At 31.5% G+C, this 18,337-nt stretch overlaps 1 long non-coding RNA gene across 1 annotated transcript; it reads right to left on the bottom strand.

Annotated features, from left to right (window-relative positions):
• Positions 1–7,886: 7,886 nt before the first annotated feature.
• LOC149770019 (uncharacterized) lies at positions 7,887–18,033 on the bottom strand. The gene is made up of 4 exons (XR_016418982.1): positions 17,961–18,033; positions 15,155–15,229; positions 9,717–9,791; positions 7,887–7,961 (listed from the first exon to the last, which is right to left on the bottom strand). It is a non-coding gene; the product is annotated as an uncharacterized LOC149770019 (long non-coding RNA).
• Between the last annotated feature and the right edge of the window lie 304 nt (positions 18,034–18,337).

Raw genomic sequence — 18,337 nt, forward strand, 5'->3', positions numbered from 1 at the left:
ATACTAACAAACATGTGAATTTTGCAAGATGCATATATAGTGCACAGGCAATCAATAGTTTAGATACAGGTCATTAAACAGAATACTGCTGATAATGACTCTGGAGGACAGACTACTGTAATCACTGTTTCTGAGTACTTAAAAACGATATTGTCTTAAATGCTTACAAGCTTGACAATAATTATAGAGTTGGAACAGTTGTATATTGTTGAGGAATTCCAATTGAAAGAACGGCAAGAACGTATCTCTGCAAGCTAGCGAATTAGTAGCAAAAGAAGAAATATCTAGACTAAATAAAAATATGAGATCTTATGTGATATGCATTTAGCTTGCCATGTCCAAACAAGAAAATTTACTGCTAGTCTGTTTTCACTGTACAGGACAGTGTACAACCTGTTACTTATAATTTTATTTTTAAGTGACTATAGCATTGACTCTAGCAGAAACACTACAATAACATTCAACAATATATTTTAAGTTAAGTTCAGGAATTTTGACTGATTTATTCTCTTGATATTGATGGTACATTTTTTGTTACCCAGTGATATGGTGATGATAATAACTCTTACACATCCACTTAATTATATGTATTCTTCTTGACAAAATAATGTGTTAACATTTAACTTTGATAATAATCTTTTTCATAAATCGGTTTATAGTTAAAATGAACATATGTGTACATTCAAGCCCACCTTGTTGGGAACATAGACTTAGATCACAACATTGTTTGATATTTTTCTTGAATGGTTTTGGAGCTTAGAAAATAAGCAGCATGAAACTCCAATTTTTGTAGCGAAAGGAGAAACTGGTTCAAATGAAATTCAAAGACAGGAAATGAAATTAGTTTGAAGCAGCGCATTTCTAGATTTCGTCACCGAATTTATATTGCTCAGTATAAGCTGCAATAGTTGACACCTTGGATTTGCATATAATGGTTAAGGTTTGTTGAATTAGGCATGAACAATTTAACAAGATAGTAGATTACAAGTTCTCAACATTCGATGACAGTGTAAACGACTTTTTTAATGCAAACATGACATTATTATCTCTTGGTCTCTTAATTAGTGATAAATAATAAAGCTGGTCTTACCTTTGTAAGTCACTCTACGTTCCTCAGGGACAGATACTGTAGAAAAATAATTGTTGCAACTGACATGGTATTTATAAAAAATGAAACTTTCTTGGAAGACATAAACCATATTCCATAAGTCTTTGGATCTATTGTGTTAGTGATATCTAACGTACAACTTAAAAATTCAAATTATGTAGAAAAAGGTCGTGTTATTAGCTGCAAAATAAAATCATTAACCTTTTATTTTGCGAGGTGAGGATAAGTAATGGCGAAATTGAGAAGGAAAAACTAATTTCATTTTCGAGTATCATACAAATTCTTTCGTCGGTAAATATATGTTTGAATTTATAGGTACCGTCATTAAACGATGACCTCTTTTAAGTGATTTATACCTACGTGGGATCCTCTAAATGAACACTGTCATACCTAAGCACTTATGTAGTTTAGAAGTAATGTATCCGGTCCTTCCATGAAATATTTAATCTGCATGTCCATTCTCTGGACTAAAACTTAATAGCATTCGTTTTGAAATAAAAACGAAAGTTTGATAATTTAGATTATCGTACGGGCTGCTATTTTCCAAAGTTCATGAAAACGTGTCGTGGATACTTAAAATATGAATATACAGGTTCCGGGAAATTATAACAATTTGACAAAATACTAGTTCACAACTATTGTAGTTGTAAAGGTTCAAAATTAAATGTCTTTCTATATACAAATTTACAATACATCTCTCTATCTATTACATTTGGAAAATAGTCTGGAGACACATTATATGCTAGTTAAAGAATAGCATTGTACATACCATGCATGGTCCTGTAACGCTCATCTAAGGCATCTTTTCTTGGAAAATACGTGTTACAAGTTGGACACATCAAAGCTGTACATACAAGATAAATATAAGTATATTCCTTCGTGACATATTTATACTTTCTCTATAAAGATATTTCAAATTCTTTTATATATTTGCGTTTGAAACTATGGTATAGTATTTGAGAAAATGTGACCATGTATTTTAAGATATAAACCATTTGACATGTGTTCTTGGACGCATTGTGTTAGATACTTCATTATGACAATTGGAAATTGAAATTATGCAGACAAAAGGTCGAGTTAATAGCTCAAAAATAAATGCATTAACCTTATGGTTTAGTACATAAGGACATTGATTTATTAAGCATGGAAGAAAAGTAATGTCTTATTTATGTATCGCATTGATAGTTTCGTGGGTATACACCCATTCCAAATTCAAGGAACCGCCATTTAATGACAACCTGTTACAAGCAATTGCTACCAACATGGCGTCCACTATAGTATCACCCTCAAACACTGTTACACCTATGCACCTAATACGGAGTAAATCATAATTAAATCCATTTTGAAACGAGACTCACGTTTCATGTATTATTTCAGAATACTCCCTGCTATTTAGCAAAGTATGTGTGTATACATATGATATTAAAGAATCTCCTGAAGCATCCTGTGATAGTACTTTCCTGTATTTGTATTTCCTTAGTAACTTCTATATACCTTGATCGCCATCGTAAGAATCCAGAATGACTGTTTATGTAGGTGAGAATTAATGACTGGATTGTCATGTGGATGTATCTTCTACGCGCGAATGCATATACAACCGACTTTGTAGAATCATTGTTGGTGATATGGGTTTGGTCAAAATGGTATGAAGGTTGGTACGTGCAGTCAAGGCGATGGGTTTCGTAACTTGCGGACCCGAGTTTGGATCTTAGTTACCTTAGTATATATTTGCAAAGGTTCAAGAACCATGCGTTTCGTAATGAAAATTTAATATAAATCTTTCTTGCTATATAGACTATAGTTGGAGAAACGTGATGTTCTTAGGTGAAAATCCAATTTGCTGTGCCATATAACAAATTAAATTTCAGATATTTGCGATAATTTTCTTCTTTACGAAAGATAAAAAAGGAAATTCCAATTATTACGTGGAAAAATGACAACTTCATAGACGAGAATAAGATATATAAACTCCACATTCTGCAGAATACTACTCATTAAATTCATATCACTGATTTAACATGTATGAAGGGGCGAATTGCGACGGGTCTCTCATTTACGAGGATCATATCGATATCGATATCTTTGTCGGTATGTAAATATTTGATTTTCAAGTGTTTTTCAGTTATTCATAAACTGTTTCAAGTGATTCTAACTGGCAATCTCTTCAATGAAACAATACATGTATACACCACAACTAATTAGAGTTTATGATGGAGTTTATATCGTCTATGCATTACCATTTTATTCATGTCCAATTTCCGAAGCATGTCTTAGTCGTATTCTTTTTTAAATGGGATGAACGCATGGCACTTTATGTTAGCGTGCTGCTATTTTCCAAATAGTTTTCATTTGCACGTGGTTATAAAAAATATACCAAGCTTTGGATGGAAACTAAATATATGTTAGACATTATCATGATTTTGTCAGAGCGAAATTGAGCTTTGAATGGGTTACCAAAGGAAAAGCATTTAGTTTCGAGCAACATTGAATTATCAATTTGTTCTTAAGTTGCTGTTGGCTCCTCTCTGCAAGAAATTCCAGTTGAAATTAGCACTTTGCATATTATCCTTAGATGCATTTTGTTTCTTTTTCATGTAATATGTTACATATAACTCCGAAGTTTAAGTAATCAATCATTATTGAAACATTATTAAATTCAGTTTGCGATAGTATATGTTCTAGTGAGAAACATGATATTGGAAGTTGTTAAAGCAGTAATGGGTCTATGTCAGTCAACGCTTTCTTTAATATACTTTTCTTCTTAATTAAAGATAAATATAAAATTGGAACTGTCAAGGGAATACTTAATTATCCGTGCTATCACTCAAGCTGTTATCATCCAAACATTCCAGTGTATAATAACGAAAAAAACAAACAACCTTGATATGCAGGCTGAGCACATCTCTTCTCGCATTAACAACTCTATAAATGTTACACTATTGTTTAAAATAATACACTTGTAAACTACTTTATAGTAATGCGCATTGAACCTATGATTGCAGACATATTAAAATAAAATTCGATATTTTATATTCTTATCAGTAAAACACAAATGACAGCAATAGTAAATTTACAAACTCTTTCATTGTTACTTATATTATAAATGCTATTGACTGGAGTCCTTCGATGTTTCGAAGCCATACAATGAGTTGACTATAAGCTTTTGTCAGTATCTTTATTTGGTTCCAAAAGTTATAAATCAAACTTTCGATTAAATATGCAGTATACGAAAAATAGTTTAGTGTTCGATTTAATAATGATATTTGCTCAATGATTAATACTAAGATATATGTGCTTATCAACATGACATTGGGTTTTTCTAAAAAAGTAGAGCAAAATATAAGAATCATTTCGGTTAGATGAACAAGCGAACGTGAACGCTATCATCCACGCATATTACCAGTTGACAATTGTACACGTTTCTGTGACTATTTCAGTCGTCTACCATGTAAGGGGCAATACCATTTGTCTAAACGACCTAACTCGAGTATAATCAGCTGTTAATATTTCTGAATGACCTGTCCGTGGAAGTACATTTCGGAGCAAACCGGAGTCGCACCAACCAACTAAAACTGAACAAGGTTTGCCATTTTAACAGCTATATTCATGCTTTGGTTCATATTTTATATGAATAGGTACGAAAAGAACGGGAAAATCCCACTAAACTCTTACATGTAAGGAATTTTTGTATATGTCTATTACAAATAGACACATCGTGGTTACAGGTGGCTCATTTAAGAATATTGCATTTTACCTATTGTTTGATCTTTCCTGGCTGTCCATATGTATGTTCATATATTCATTAAAAGTATATCCGTTTGATAAACAAGGTAGATTATGCATACCCTGATCACCCACTTAGTAGCCAATTAATCTTATAGGGCCATTTATTAATATCTAAATGTATTGGTCAACTCTTCGGAATGAATCGAGCAGTACAAAAAGAAACAATGTTAAATTCCGTCTTCCTGTTCAATGTCCACTTGAAAATAATTTTAAGTAAACATTACAATTACATAGCTTATATGACATTAATACAAATATAAAATACACATAAAAAGTGAAAAGGGTTACTTATGTGTAATATAGCTGGAATTAATAACACACTATATGCGATACGCTGGGTAGCCGCGATTGCAACCGTCATGACTAAAACATTATAAATATGACGTATCATATACAGAGTCAAAAATGAACGTATTGTTGACCTATTAAATTTGCCAAATTCTATGTTGTGTGACAATCTGCCTATTGAAGATATTGAAACTTTGACTTTATTTTGTCTATTATATTGAAATTCTGATGTGTATGAGCTACGATATCTAGAAATCAAACTTGAAAATACTATTTTATCTTAGGACTTATCTTATTCTCCGAGTGGAAATATTATTTTGATATCTGAATTATATGTTGAATATTCATATCCAATTTGGAATTCTAATTATGCAAGTGAAATCTCCATTTACGTTTATAAAATAATTACAAGAACTTCTGACATATTCAATGAAATGAAAATTAAGGTAAGTAAAGACGCGAAAAGTAATTTTCTTTTTAGTACCTCACAAATATTTTCTTAAGGATGTAAATGTTCGGATTTGACTAACCGTCATTTAATGAGAAACTATTCTAACTTATTACTCGCCATAAGGTCTTCATAAAAGGAAACAGACTTAACACTTTGAAAATGCTGTTGGAATAAGGCATAACAATGTTTGTTGTGACTAATATTGGTGCTCACTTAAGTCCAAGATTGCAGACAAATTACTACTGTAGGTGTTAATATATATAAACTCAGTGCAGACTTTCTGCTTCAATTAAAATAAAAATGCATGCAATGGAAGTCCTAACATTCCATGTGAAGTATAGTATTCAACACGTTTTCTAAAGACAGACCCAGATTTGGTCTCAATAATAAATATTAAAACAAGCCTTTCATTTATGATGGATGAAGGTACTGATAGAGGCACGCACATTCAGTATAGTGGTAGGATAACAACATTTTTCGAGCGAGAAACTGAATTTGTTTCGTGAATTGCGCAATGTAATTAGTGCACATAAAGGGCTTTATTTACTTTATTTGTTCACTTTTTATATCATACGTTGTATGAGAATGTAACGTATACACTTAGTGCTGTTATGGTCACAAAATAGTCTCAAAATAACTCATGCCATGTTTCCTTTGTTAGGGTATGAATACTGGCCACTCTCAGCCTACTAATGGTGCTGGTTTCTAGAAACGTTATATTATACTGAAATCGGAATCACACTTTTATTTTAAGATTACCATGATTTAGAAATAATCAGCCAAAATCAAGCAAATTCTGTATCTCACCAAGTGGTAGTTTGTAAATGATGATTGACGAAAAGAATATTGAACAAGTCGACGTTGTTGTCTATATTCAGCCACTGTGATGTTCGTCGCTTACCTCTTTCACAGCGTTAAATATTAAGACTAAATAAAATCTAAGAATCAAACAAGACAATTCTCTCTTGCAAAAGAGTTTAGAGTTCGGAAACAAATACACAATACACAGATGAACAGATGGATAAGTGTAAAAGTGTGTAAAAGTGTTTCTGAAACTATCTTTAATAGCTATAGTTTAATCTTCTGTAAATGAAATATTTCATTTTTCCAACTGTTTCAATGGCAGGAAATATATTTATATCTCATAAGCGCAAAAGACACATCAAGACCACAAGTCCATTATTTTTATAAAAGGTCTTAGAGAGATCTTAAATGGTTTTTAGTCATGTTTCAGATTCAAACGGTGAAGAAAATGAATCGTTAAATAGAAGTATTCAGGGAATATTAAACATGTTTAATGTATACAATACTATATATCAAAAGCACATTGAGAGAACTAGTATAATATTGTTGCCAAATTTCATTCCGTTATATCGATCATGGAAATATACTCCAGAAACGAAACTCAAAAATGTGGACGTGTGCAAGAAGGAGTCCTAAAGCTTTGAATACATTAAAAAAAATCGTAATGGTAAAAAGAACACAAAGCTTAGTATGATTGTAGGTTCATCAAATTTTGTTTTGACGTCTCAAACGGTCTTGGAGTTATGCTAATAACAAAAGTGGCATCGAGATGGATTCATGAATTCAACAATGATGAAAGCATTAAACATACTGAAGCCGATAAAATTATATAGCTATTGCTTCATCTTGGTCACTAGTTTTACAGGGTTTACCTAATTTTAAACAGGTATCTTTAACTATTTTGTACTTTGTATCTGGAGATGAAAGCGTGATGGAGGTGATGGATGGATGCATGGATGGAATAATGAATCAATGAAACCATTATACATATTTTAAGTAAAAAATTTTAATTAGGAAAAGGGCACATCTAGACCATTTGTCTCATATATGTGCCAAGTATCATTTAGGATATTTTGAATGGTTTAAACGTTTTAAAAGTGAACAATAGAAGAAACCAATCATAGTATGGAAAAGGTAAACTGTTTCAAAAGAACATGCTTGATAGGAACAAAGTAGGACACTCCACATTTTGCAGAATACTTATCGCCGAATTTAAGTCATTCATTTAACATTTGTATATCCTGTTTTCATCAGTAGGGGTAACAATTTACACTTTGGATTAGCGTACAATGATCATGGGTCAGACAAATTAGACATGAAAGTATTTGACATGATAATCATTTACCTCTTTCCTTCATTAGGTGAAAATTTCAAACAATTTCTCGATCAAATATTACATTATTTTCTATTGATCTCTTGATTACAATTAGAGAATAGCTTTGTCCTTACGCGGGTGAGCCCTCATATGTTCCGCTATAGCATCTCTAGTGGAGAAACGCTGGTTACAAGCGAGACACCGTACATCTGTTCAGATAAAGATAAATGAAAGTATATTCATTCGTGACATATTTGTATATTCGATATATAAGGATTTTATTTGGATTCTTGTGCTGGAAAACTTTGTTATGATATTTGAGAAAATGTTAAAATTTATTCGAAGAGACAAACTATTTTGGACATATTCATGCAATTATTCTGTTAGCGTCTTCAGTAATACAAGATGTAAATCAAATTATGCAGGAAACTGTCGTGCAAATAGACATATTATAAACACATTAAACTTTTGTTCGGCTACATAAGGATAAAGTATGGTCAAATTTGAAGGTTAAAAGTAATTTCCTTCGCGAGCAACACCGTGATGATTTGGTCGGTATATATTTGTATAAATATACTACTAATGCCAAACGTTGTTTGATAATTTGATGAAGTGTTGTGCAAGGTAATATTATAAAGAGTACAGGCTGATATGAATAATGGGTGTACATACCGTTGGAAGCAAATGAATTTTGACACTACTATATCAGTGTAGGGTTATAAAAATAGCATCTTTAAAGAGCGAAACTGTATCAATTAATTTCGCACTGAAAATTTTTCAGCAGCTCTACTTTATTGTTTATTCACATTGTTTTAATAATATAAGAGAACGTAAATGATACACATATTGATAATATAGTCAAATGTGCTACAACATAACTGTTGTAATGGTTTCTTGGTTTTTATAACCTTTATATTATACAAAAATCCGAATCACAATTTAATTTACTTTGAACTTAGTCTACACATAATCATCTATATCGTACTTTGCAAATGCTTTTAAAGCAAATAAAATCAAACAATATAACATACTTGCCTATTCCTGACCACTGTGATGTTTCTCACATATTTAATTCAAAGCATTAACATATTCAAACTACAAAAACGTAAAGGACCAACACAGAAACCTGTCTCTTAGAACGCTTTTAGAGTTAGGAAATTAACATATGATACATAGATGAACATATTGATTAAAATATGCAAATGGATACAGAGGCATCTTTAACATTTATAGAATTATGTTCTTGAAATATGTCAGTTTCCCAGTTGTTTACCAATGATCTCTTAAACGGTCTAAGAAATATGCTCAGAAGATGAAAACGTGATGGTAATGAAAGGATGAATTAAATAAAACACACATACATTATAATGAAAAAGAGAATATTAAAAAGCTACTGTTTCATCCATATCACCCTTCTGACATTTTTTGCATAATTTTATAGAGTTATTATTAACGATTTCGGAGATTAGATCTTCAATAAAAGTATGATGAAGATGACGGATGGATAGAAAAATGAATGTATGGAAACAATACAAATATATAAAGGGAAAACTTATAAACAGAAAAAGGATACCCCTAAAACATTTAATGTATGCATCTACCAAATATTATTTCGGATATCTTGAATGGATATGGAGTCGAAAATTAAACAGTATTAAACTCCAGTTATAGCATAGAAAAGGGTCACTGATTATGAATGAGTTTCAAAAAATTACATTATCTTAAATCAAGATTTTACACAATATTCCTCAAAAAATTGATGTTAATGATTTAACAGCACATTAAACAATTGCCGCTCTAGATTATCATATGATGGTCATTTTTCTTTGGAATGAGGCGTGCACAGTTTGACAAGATACCAGTTTACGAGCTTCCAACTGCTTGTGGACTTTTGAAGGAATCTAGTATTGCAAATGCTATATTATTCTCTCTTGATTTCTTGATTACAGTAAGCTGTTATTTACCTTGGTGATTCATCATATGCGACTGCATGGAATAGTCCCTGGGAAAAGCCATGTTGCAACCTCGACACTTAAAACCTGTCCCAATAGAGCTAAAAATATGTACTTGATGTATATTAAAATTTAGAATAATTTGTATCGTTTGTGTTCAATAAGTCTAAGCCAGTATTTGAGAAATTATGAAACTTTGAAGATATAAACAAGTTTTCATATGGCCTTATATGTATTGTTAGATACTTGAACACTACAATTTTATATTCTAATTATGCATAAAAAGGTATGGTGTTATTAGTAGTTGTATAATAATTACAGTAACCTTTCCTTAGCTACATAATTTAAAGGAGTGATTAAAAGTATTTTCATATGTGAGCATTACACTCAATTGCGTTGGCATACACATATCTTAATTTCAAGTGACAGTCATTTTCTGATGAACTATTTCCAGTGATTCCTGATCTCAAGGATACAATTAGAGACTAATCTTTAAAGAGCAGACCTAAGCACTTAATATGTAGATTCGAAGTAATGTCCCTAGATCTTTCAGACCATATTTATTCTGGTTGTCTAATTTCTGGAGCAAAGCTTATTGGAATTACGTTTTAAAGGAGACAGATATAAAAAATATGTATATTAGCGAATTGGTCCTACTTATTTTCAAAGTAATCTGAATCTAATTTCTTGAATTAACTGTTGGTGGAACTAGATTAATGCTTAAGATGGAATTCTGTGACCAAATATCACTGAAAAAGGATTATCATTAGAACACTTAAATTTGTAGTTATGTTTATATATTAAAGACATAACAAGCACTGGAATAAAAGCAAAGTTTCCCATTAAACTCTCAACCCTTAAATGGTAAGAAACCTATACAGTTATATTTAGTAATATCATACTCCCAGCACGGACGTTTATGAATACTGCTACGTAAATATTGTGTAATTCATCTGGTGGTCCGTATTGATGATAGTCATATCTATTAAGAACTTACCTATCTGAGGTTTTTTAATACATAAAGTAGAGTGTTTACACCTGTCTCACTCGCTTAGCAGCCTAGTTAAAGTCACCGCTTCGGTAAGGAATAAAGCCGACCAAACGACACTATAACCATCTATAACCAACTTTAAGCTCTCTATCTGGTTCTTTAATTTCATCTACAAATACTTTTGAAGAAGAAATAGAATTGTCTAATTTCCATATACCCTCCCTCAACCATTTCTATTTTTATGTGGGTTGGCAGGGCAACTAACTAATGAACCAATAAAAAAAGCATCAACGGAATAGACAATGGATACATATTTCCTAACCCCACAACCCACCATATCTCTCTCTCTCTCTCTCTCTCTCTCTCTCTCTGACGGTTATCAGCATCTTTTAGCACCATGTCTCTCCCCCTCTCTATGTCGACCTCCTACATATAAACATACGAGCGAAAATCAGGTAAAAAAGGAACGTGGCGGATTTTTGTCTATGGCTTACTAAGGAAAAGGGAAAGTTAAACATGGAGGATGAAAACAATTATACGGCTGGTATAAAAGTTAATTAAATCACTGTAATGGTCAGAAAAAAATGTTAATGCATTTCAATATTTGAATTCCCTCTTGTTGGTTCCTCAGTTCGCAAAATTTATATTTCCAAATATTTTAAATAAATTAGCCATTATGTGAAAATGCTCGTTCAATGCTCCTGTAGTTAAACTTGATGTGTTTGCATTGTTCCACTTTCTTCATTTAAAATTTCTTTGTTTAAGTCATTTAAGATTGTCTTATATTTTTTAATCACAATAAATTAGAACAAAAGTTATAAGAGGAAAAGAAGCAACATATATATTTGCAAAGGAGAATGCGAATATTCCTCAAAGATTAAGACCTATATTTTGTAGCGGACACACTGATCAGGGCTGTTAAGTGTTAAGTGTTAAGTGTTCATTCATTCCGTTAATACATAGTTCCTTATAGTCAATTTTAACTGCATTGGAAATTATATCTATCGTAGGTACGATGTTCCTTTCATATACGTCTTGTAGAATAAACGTATTATTAAAAGGAAATGAGGCAAGCCTCATATCTTATTAATGCAAAATATATTATATTATATAATATCGCACACTAAGACACATACACAGGCACACACACACACACACACACACATATATATATATATATATATATATATATATATATATATATATATATATATATATATATATATATATATATATGTGTGTGTGTGTGTGTGTGTGTGTGTGTGCGTTTGTGTATGTGTCTGAGTGTGTGATATAATATAATGTACGCGCAACAAGCTTGTTAGCCACCATTGCAAGCATAATCCTCCATTCATGCAGCGGTCAGAGTAAGGATTATCAATGTCACCTGATTTGATTTGTTTAAGTAATTAAACTTGAACGATTGTATTCAGTAGTGTGAAGCCTGCTGACATATATTGTATAGTATCCTAAAGTTCGGATGTGCATATAAAGAGTTTAGAAATATAAATAAGAAGATTTTGTTTAATCTTGGGGCATATTTGATTTTTCCGTTTTGTAATAACTGTACGCTTGTTTCACTTCTTTATTGGGTCTTCAACATTCAAACTTAATTTTTAAATATGTAGAAAAAACATTATTGTATTGGATGTAATAATAATGACAAAATCCTTTTGTTGCTTTAAATACGAAAAAACGGAAGGTAAATTAAGAGGCGGAATGTATTATACTTTTGAGTATCTCACATATAGTAATTGCGGGTGTAAGTGTTTGAATTTCAACTTATGGTAATTTCATGACAAAATGTTTTATCGCATTCCTCTCCGTAAGTGCATCATGAAAGGAAACAGTTTCATGATGTAATATATGTTGAAGAAACACATGATCATATGATATTATGATATAGTTTTGATGTTCAACTCATTTGATTGTAAGTGTGCAGAATGATTGCATCTTCACGTGTTAATATTTAAAAAGTGTCAGAATGTCAGTGCGAACATTCTCTTATAAAACGATCTAGAAATAAACATGGAAAGGAAATCTTATTAATCCCGCTTCGGTATAGTATTCTGCACTTCATCAAAGCCAGACCCAGTTTTTATCTCAGTGGTAATAATAAAATTAATATATGGATGGACATACTAGTATGTAACATGATACTTGAACACAAATATCTCAGTGTAGTAATAGCATAATAGAAAATTTCATGCATACATTTTATACTTTTGAATAATTATATCAACACCGTAAATTCTGCACGAGGTTTAATGACTGAGTTGGTTCTCTTTTTAAATTATAAAAGAATATAATCTATACATATAGTGGTATAATGGTCTAATATATTTTCATGATGAATAGTGCCGCATTTACCTCGTTAGTGTATACACACTTGTCATGTATAACCTACTTACAAAGTTAGCTGCTATAAAACTTCCGACGATTCTAAAGTCTTACTTTTCATGTGAAGCAATAACTGCATATGTTCCGCGCGCCCATCTACTTTTACTATTTCTGGATCTAGTCTTAAGCCAAAATAGCTTTATATGTAATGAAGAGACTTAATTCTAAATAAATTGAATCAAATTGGGTACGAACATAACCTTTCGTGTTCTAATATATTTATGGGCAAATTGAAGGGCAAGATTTAGATTCCATGAAACTTATGACATACCTGGTGGTACACATTGTTGATGATATAGCAATGAAATGGTAACATTTAAGACAAAACTGGATGATTTGGTATCAGAAGGAGGCGAATTTCTACATTGATTAATATGTTTTAATAATATTCACGTCTGATGTCGCCAACTTTGTCTGGAATCAACAATCAGACGTAGAAAACACTCCACTCAATTAAGAAGCAATTGATAAACACCATCTTCTCCTGTGCAGCCATCATCCAATGCACTGCTTTTGGAACATACCTTATGTCCCCACCAGGGAATGTCATTTTGCAGGAAGGGTTGGAACAGATGTCTGATTCATCGACTGAGCATTTGATGAACCGATTCTACAACAAGGGGGTGATAGCGTAGGCAACACTAAAGGCTACTAAAACAAACGGAAAAAATGAATAGGTTGATCGGATAACATTTTGCCGCAACCTACCATCCATATAACCTCACAGGTATTCCAATCATCCAGAAGCACTGACTTATCGTGGAATCTTATAAAACGCTAAATCCCCCCCCCCCCCGGAAAAAAAAGGCTTTAGCCCACCGCGGAACTGAAATCCTCCAAACACCTGCGAGACATAGCAAAGGTAACGACAAGAACCAGCCAAGACCAAACTGGTACATCTGCTCCCTGTGGTGATAAAAGGTACAAAGCATGCCAGCATAAGACAGATAGTGGCCAATACATATTTGCATACTGATTAGCAAAGTATTGAATATACATGATTAAATAAAATTTAAAAACGAGATAATGCAACCTATCTTCTCACGCTTGAGATCTTCGACCTTCAGAATGTTAGAGAAATTGAAAAACTGCACAAATTCGATTGCATTCAACAATGTTGGACAGAAACAGAAAAACTGAACACAACTTTTCCTCTGGCAGTACCTTCAGTGACATTACACTTACAAAAAGTGTCCACAACTACAACTAGAGTTACGAAAAATGATATATAAGGGAACTTTCTGGTTATCCCGCCTAAGAACACTAACACCAAACGGCTAAAATCAAGTAGCTTCAAAACCGGTACCCAAGCGCAAATAAAAACCTTCAATATATTAAATATGTTCTTTCAATATCCTATTAAACATATTTTAAAATAAAGTTGATACCCGAATAACGTAAAGCACAATTTAATAAAACCTTATAAAATAACATTTTTGAGTAAAAATAATAAAATATAGTATGTGTTACAAACTAACATATTTTACACACGATACTACTTATTGTATATAAATTGCACATATATAATCGTAATGATTATGACCTGTACATCAAAGGGGTTATTCGGAGGATATATGGAGTCATATAAAGTTGGTGTTGACAAATCAGATTTCACTACTTTTATAATGTAGTATGACGACCAGCTACAGACGATGTTTTATCCTGCTCCTAAATTAGGTTATAGTTTTCAAGATTACAGGTGTACATAGTATAGTCTTGAAATACAAGATGCTACTTACTGCATTTATGTATTGTATTAAATGCCCCGTTGTAATAATACTTTCCTGCTTGGCTTAAAATAATTATCATTATTTAACAACTATTACGATAACGTGTACGGTTGCAATAACCAATATCGTTATATAATAGGTAAATACAGTTATATCTATTGTTAGCATCGCTTCTATCCATTTTGAAAAGAACATATTACCCAGCATTTATATAATCACCTGGCCAATTTCATAGATGAATGGTAACCTTGAGTTAAATAAATTCTCAAAATTCTTCTTCTATGTATTATGATATCTTAATTACAGCCTGGGAAACATTTTAGTCTTACCCCGGTGGCTCTCCATATGTGCAACTAATTCTCCATCTCCGGAAAAGTCCTTGTTGCAAGTGCGACACGTAAAAGCTGTACATGGAAAGATGAATTAAATTTGATGCCGTCATTAGTCAATTATATATATATATATATATATATATATATATATATATATATATATATAATATATATATATAGCTTATTTTATTTAGGTTTTGCATATTTGACTAAGCTGGTACCAGCTTTAATAAATGATGGAGATTTATTTGAATAGATAAACCATTTTCGAAAAGCCCTTGAGTATATTGTCGTAGATGTTATTAAGTACAGTAAACGTTTATTTTGCTGCATAAGAAATACGCATGCGTAAATTATTTGGGTAAAGTATTTTCCTGTTTGAGCATTACCTTGATATTTATTTTTTATATACATATTTAAATGCCAAATGACCTTAATTTAATGATTAACTGCTTCACGTGATTTGTACCACACGGAAATAAACAAACCAATAACTGCATGTCTTAACCACTTAAGATAAAGTTTAGAAACGCTTAACAGAGCCTTAAAGTCTATTAAATCTTATTCTTATTTGTTTTGAAAGGTGATGCAAGTATAATGCGTTTTCATTAGCAAACATCCTGGATTTTTCCCAAATGGTTTCTAAATAAATCATCATTGCATGAAAATTAACCAGGGTTTTCAAGAAACCTAAGTCTCTACATGACATTGTAATGCCTTTCTAGAGATATAACCTTTTTATTAATTGTTTTGATTGAATTATTTTGAGTTTCGTTATTGCTTAATTCTACAGTCTGTTTACAATTCATATTGAATAGTTTCCGCAAGGACATCGAGATGAAATAGGAGTCATATAGATTATTATTAGGTTCTCTTTCTCCATTGACTCTAATGTTTCAGCTGACATCCCTACGTTGAATGTAATAATAAAGCAACTTTAACGCCTTCACTTTATGTATAATTAACTGAAGAGTTGTATTAAAATGCTATCAAATTTAAAGTGAGCATGTATATATTCGATGTATAAACTAGGTTATCATAAAATCATTCAAAGCATTATTATGAGAGATTATTCAATGCTTTCTTCAAATCCATGTCATGTTAAAGAAAATAATAATGGATGTTCTAGGGCAATACTAATGATATGTATGATCAAATTTCGCCGGGAATAAGAACGAAATAAGAAACGTATTTAACTTTAGACGTTTGCAAAATTTGTCTGGTTTTTGCAATCTTTTCATGCATTATTAACGCCGTAGTCCTCACACTGCAGTTAACGTTTTATTAATTATGAGTTTAGAATTTTAGATTACAGAAATACTATCAGAATACTCGTGTTATTCTGTTGTGACAGCATGAAATAATTCCGAATAATATTATCTATCGACATGTATACTTATATTCATCTCAGAAGTGTTAATCAATGTTATAAGTCGAATATAGAAGGTGCAATATATAAAAGAAAACAATTTTGCATTCAATCTTATACAAATATCTGCTAAATCATTAATAAAAAGATATATGCAGCTATCACAAGTGATAAACTTGACCAGTATGTCCTACTAAAGTCATACTGCCAGAATGAGACCTTTGCTCTGAACTTAATTAGCATGCTGCGTTATTAATGCGGTCTTTTTACCTGCAGATATTACAAAAGGTTTTCGTTTTAAAATCCCTAAGGCACAACAACGTCATCCTAAATAATTCATGGAACAAAGTATAGTCTTCGCATTTCGAATAGGGTGACGCTAACCAAATTATTTCTTCGAAATAGATCAGTCAGTAAGAACATCTGCGTTCCTCCTTTGCTACCGAGATTCACCAGAAGAGGAGGAAAAATATTTTTTGTCTGGATCATATCATTATCTGATCATGAATAAGATCATCAACTCAAGTCAACAACTGAAATTGTTATGAGCCTATATTCGCTGTAGTTACCTTGAACATGGCACAAGCACTAGCCACTGCTTCTAATATTTAATTCCCAATCAATATGGCTATTTGTTGTCTTTAAATTAAAAAAATAATTCAAAGTAAAAAAAATGCAATTAATATGAATAATTCATGTAACAAGCGATATCAATGTTTTACACAGTCACCTCGTGACCCCGACAACCTTGTATTTTATCTTTAAAAATATGTTTGGGCACGGGTTAAGTTCTGAAATAGACTTACGCTTCTTAGCAACTAAAATTAAAATTAACAAACCTGCAAAGTTACAATGGACAAATCAGATTTTACTGAATTGATTGTGTAGTTTGTAGCCACATAATATGTTCATTCTGCTTCTTAAGTAGTATATTGTTCTCATGTTTCAGATGTACGTGCAACATCTCCAAATACAGTTAAGGACGTGCTGAAGCAAGTTGGAGCCTATTGTACTTCTGTATTACATTAATTGCCCAGTTGCATGAATGTATGGCAGGCTTGCGTTAAAATAATAAATTAATTTTAACCAATTATTACAATAACTGCTATTATTCCAATAAGCAATAGTGCTACAACATATACTAATACAGCCACGCGTATTGTTGACATTTCTACTATTTTGTCATGCTTTAATTTTTAAAAATAATATCCCAGCATAGTTGTAGAAACATCTTCAATATATCGTATAAAAGGTAACCTGAAACAAAATAAGTTTAAAAATGGTTTCGCTACAGATACAAATGCATTAACTCAGAGATAAATAGATAGATAGATAGATACATAAATACAAATATATATAGATAAATCACAGCTGTGTGAAATCAGGCACGCAAAATTTAACTGATTATATTTCTTGTAAAGAATTTGTTCTTACCCTTGTGACTCAATATATAATCTTTTAAGTCACCATCAGTGGAAAACACCTTGTTGCAACCACAACATATAAAAGCTGTACAAGAAAAGATAAATATAAGTAGATTCCTTCACAACACAATTGTAGTTATATATATATATATATATATATATATATATATATATACAGACAGAGAGAGAGAGCAATGTTATTAATAACAATTGTTTGTCAACAGTGGAAAACTCCTTGTTGCAACCACAAACATATAAATGCTGTACAAGAAAAGATAAATATAAGTAGATTCCTTCACAACACAATTGTAGTTTATATATATATATATATATATATATATATATATATATATATATATATATATATATATATATATATATATATAT

The sequence above is a fragment of the Sinohyriopsis cumingii genome, unplaced genomic scaffold (assembly GCF_028554795.1).
Source record: "Sinohyriopsis cumingii isolate HCF-2022 unplaced genomic scaffold, ASM2855479v2 utg002864l, whole genome shotgun sequence".
Taxonomy (NCBI): Eukaryota; Metazoa; Mollusca; class Bivalvia; order Unionida; family Unionidae; genus Sinohyriopsis; species Sinohyriopsis cumingii.